General features: G+C 38.2%; 1 pseudogene; it reads right to left on the bottom strand.

The window, feature by feature from the left end:
- Positions 1-3,280: 3,280 nt before the first annotated feature.
- Positions 3,281-3,699, bottom strand: LOC122726357 (annotated as a pseudogene).
- Positions 3,700-4,407: the final 708 nt, after the last annotated feature.

Consider the following 4,407-nt stretch of genomic DNA (forward strand, 5'->3'; position numbering starts at 1 on the left):
TTGAGCTGGTTCCAGCTCACGCTTTTATAACCCCTCATTAAGATGTCACTTCTGAGAACAAGTATGGCTAGGTTTATGTTTTTCTTTTCTCTTACGCATATGAACTTAAAAAAAAAGAATGTTTGATTATTTGAATTGCTAGCAAATCTTTCTCCAGTTTTAACTCCTTCCTTTTATAATAGTGCTTTGGAAACTTACCAGCATTCTGGTATTTGTAGATCAGAAGCACAAGCAATATCTCTCAATCATAAATAGAATTGGACTATCAAAATCATTGAACCATAAGGAAGATGTGAGTAATGACTGATAGTTATCTTCTTGTTATTTTAAAAAGAATAACAGTCTATCTGTTGGGAGAGAAATGGAAGAGAAAGAGCTAGAACCATAAGAATTGAACAGTAGACAACACATAAGTGTTGAAAGATCTGAGGGGGGAACGGGGCAGTATAAGGAGACAACATCTCAAGCAACATCTGGGGATAAATGAAATGAGCTTGAAAACAACAAGGGAAAGAAGAAATTGAAAGGCATAGATAAACAGGGAAGGGAGAGATCAACATGGGTTATCAGGTACCTACCAGCATCTTAAGACAGAGAACTGAGACTGAATCTTCCTATAGTAATCAGTTCTTCAAGGATTGAAGGAAATCCCCAAATTTATTCTTAGTGTCTGTTTAGTGATAGGCTCTGTAGTATAATTGCATTTTTTTTCTTTAAGCATTTCCTACCTTTTGATTTGGCTTTAATTATAAATTTAAGGATTTTCAGGAAATACACAGAAATTAAATGAGGGCAGAGAGTCAAAATTCTTTCTGATTTATTAGTAATTTTCCTAATGAAAGTTCTGAACTATTGTGATTTTTTAAAATAACTTTCCATTTTATATAAATCCCAAAAGTAGCAGATAAATGTACCACATGGATCTGAGGACCTTTGTATTACCCACTAAGATAAATCTGAGCTGCCCCTTTGAACAGAATATGGTTGATTATGTCTCCAGCCTCTTTTGTGAGAAAGGAAGGTTATATATTGGAGGCAGATGAAGCCTTGATGAAATTCAACTTTTCCTCTTCCAGAAGGGATGAGGGAGCAGAAAGTATTGAGTTCGGGGCAGCTAGGTGGTTCAGTGTATAGAGAATAGGCCCTGGATTCAGGAGGACCTGAGTTCAAAGCTGGCCTCAGACACTTAACACGTATTAGCTGTGTGACCCTGGGCAAGTCACTTAACCCCAATTGCCTTATCAAAAAAACAACAACACAACAACAACAACAACAACAACAACAAGAAAGTACCGAGTTAATTTCATAGTACTACTTGCCCATGATATATTTTTATCATTTATTATAAAATCATGTTTGAGTTTGTTCTGACCAAACATGGACAGATGTCTACATGCTAAAGGGAGCATTATAGGGAAATATTGACTAGAACTGTGAATTGTCTTTCTTAAACAAAATTTAATTAGTAAAGGGTTTTTAAGGGTAAGGAAAATACTCAAATCTTACAAATGGGTCCATTTCATGGGCCATGGAGAGAAATCAACTTTTAATATTACTATGTAAAGCTGACACAGTTCTTTTAATTTAGAGCAGCCCATTCCTTTCATACGTATCTTAGTGTTCTCAAAAGGACATGGTAGAGCAGAAAGAAGTCTGGAAAAATCTGTTATGGCACCTTGAGGGAATATAATATTTAATAAAATGTCTACTTATTATACAATATTCAGGGTATTTAACACAGGGTTATGACTCAAATAAAAGACAATCAAGTGGAGTAGTGGATGCATTGATGGACCTGGAGTCAAGAAGTCCTGAATTCAAATCCAGCTTCATATACTAGCTGTGTGACCTTGGGTAGGTCACTTAATCACTGTCCATCTCAGTTTCCTTATCTTTAAAAATGGGGATAATAATAGCACCTACCTCCCAGTGTTGTTTTAAAGGTCAAATGAGATAATATTTGTAAAATGTCATGTAAACTTTAAACCTCTATAAAAATTCCAGTAATCATCGTTACTACTAACCTATCTTCTCAGAGCTTTCAATCTAATAAGAAGCTCAACTAAGATGCAGCTCAGTATAATGGAAAGGACAGTAGTTTATGAAAGTAGAGCTCTGTTAAAGAGTTATAGTCCCTGCTCTAATATTATACCTCACCACATAAGCATGTCTCTCAAGGTCTTTGCATCTCAGAGTCCTCATTTTTGTTTGCTTGTTTGGGTTTTTTGTTTGTTTGTTTAATAGTATTTTATTTCATTTTTTTCCAATTACATGTGAAGATCATTTTCAATATTCCCTTTTGTAAGATTTTTTGAGTTCCACATTTTTCTCCCTCCTTCTCTTCCCTCCAAGCTCCTGAAGCCAACAAACAATCTGATATAAGTTATATAGTATATTCAAATTGAACATATTTCCACATTAGTCATGTTGTAAAATAAAAAATACAGAAGAAAAGGGAAAAACACAAGAAAGAAGAAACAAAGAATAGTGAAACTAGTATACTTCAATTTGCATTCACACTCCATAGTTCTCTTTCTGGATGTAGAGAGCATTTCCCATCAATAGTCTTTTGGAATTGTTTTGGATCTTTGAATTGCTGAGAAGAGCTAAGTCTATCACAGTTGATCAACGTACAAAAATGTTGCTGGTACTGTGCATGATGTTCTCTTAGTTCTGTCAGAGTCACCATTTGAAAACAGTAAAAAGAAAGAAGTATAGGAGTCTTACTTGGCTATAGTAGGCCTCCACCACTTGCAGAGGACCATGGATCAGCGCCTTGAAGAGCCACAGGCCACAGTGTAGCTGTGCAGTCCCATACGGGTGGGAGTGGGGGATAAGCTCCCATTCTCTATAAAATGCTCCAATAGCGTGGGTCTCAAATAGCCTCTGACAACCGAAGCCCAACTCCTGGCCTTCTCATGGCAGAACTGTGTCCACTAACAGGAGAAAGGGCAAAGGTGAGTCACTGGTGCCTTAAAACCAGTCACTTCCTGCAGGTGGTGCTCATTAGCCTTGGCAGGTAACCCGCCTAGGGGAAGGAAACCCTGATTTTAAACCTCTGCTGCCTTGTGGCTATACCCATATATGGGAAAGGCTTCAGGAGTTAACCCCGAGGGAAAATCAGGAGTTGGAGTCCCTTACTTGGCTATAAAAATAAAATTAATACAGTATTTATGGCTTTCCCCAGGGCTGCCTGGTGAGATGAAAGGGCAGGTACACACAGGCTGAAGGAGACATGGAAGGACCGGGAGGAAGAGGAACATTCAGAAACATGGCTCCATCACATGATGAAGAGGATGAGGAAGGCCATCATCAGGCAAAAGAGCCACATGGCCTCAGACAGGGCATAGCCCAGAATGGCATAGGAGAAGAGCTGCTGCTTCAGGGAGGGATTCCTGGCATAACCAATGAGACTTCCAAACACAGTCCCAATCCCAGCTCCAGAACCTGCCACCCCTAGAGTGGAAGCCCTAGCCCCGAACTTGGCTGCTGTGTCAATGTCCTTTGAGACGGTGCTAGCTTGGAATCCACATCTGGGGACAAGCGAGGTCGAGGGATCTGATGCTGCTAAAATGCGAGGTTCTCATCTGTCTGCACCTGTGTCCGTCTTAGCACCACTGCAGAAAACGGACTATTCAGCAGCTGAGAGCTGCTCCTCACAAGGGCAGGGGTAGAGACAAACTTGGTGCAAGCGTACATTCTCAGGGATTGAGGGCCAAAGCCAAAAAGCTGGTGGTAGAACAGAAGAGACAGAGAGGGGCTATTGAAAAAAAAAACAAAACATATATATATATATATATATATATATATATATATATATATATATATATATATATATATATATATATATATATATATATATATTTGGTTGGGTTTTTTTGTGCTTTTTTGTGAGGCAATTGGGGTTAAGTGACTTGCCCAGGGTCACACAGCTAGTAAGTGTTAAGTGTCTGAAGCTGGATTTGAACTCAGGCCCTCCTGAATCCAGGGCCAGTGCTCTATCCACTGCGCCACCTAGCTGCCCCTAAAAAATATATTTTTAACAAACAGAATGGCATTGTGCTGGAAATGACAATACCAGAAAGATTTAATAGGAAATCAATGTCATATATAAGCAAGCAGAAAGTTAAGATTTGGAAGAATTAAAGTCATCTTTCCAGATGAATTATATTTTTTTCTTACTGAATCATTTAGCTGCTGAACCATCATTAGTTATACATGAAAGTTCATGGACTACCAGAAATTTACCACAACACTGGAAAAGGAAAAATTCCTCAATTTCCCAGGGGAAAAAAAAAATGTTCAGAGTCTGAATACTTCGTCAGTGATTTTCACTTCAATATCTGGGAAAGTTCTAAAAAAATGGCAGTAAATAAATGGATAATGAATATCTAGAAAAGACAGTAG

Source organism: Dromiciops gliroides, chromosome 4, assembly GCF_019393635.1.
Source record: "Dromiciops gliroides isolate mDroGli1 chromosome 4, mDroGli1.pri, whole genome shotgun sequence".
NCBI lineage: Eukaryota > Metazoa > Chordata > Mammalia > Microbiotheria > Microbiotheriidae > Dromiciops > Dromiciops gliroides.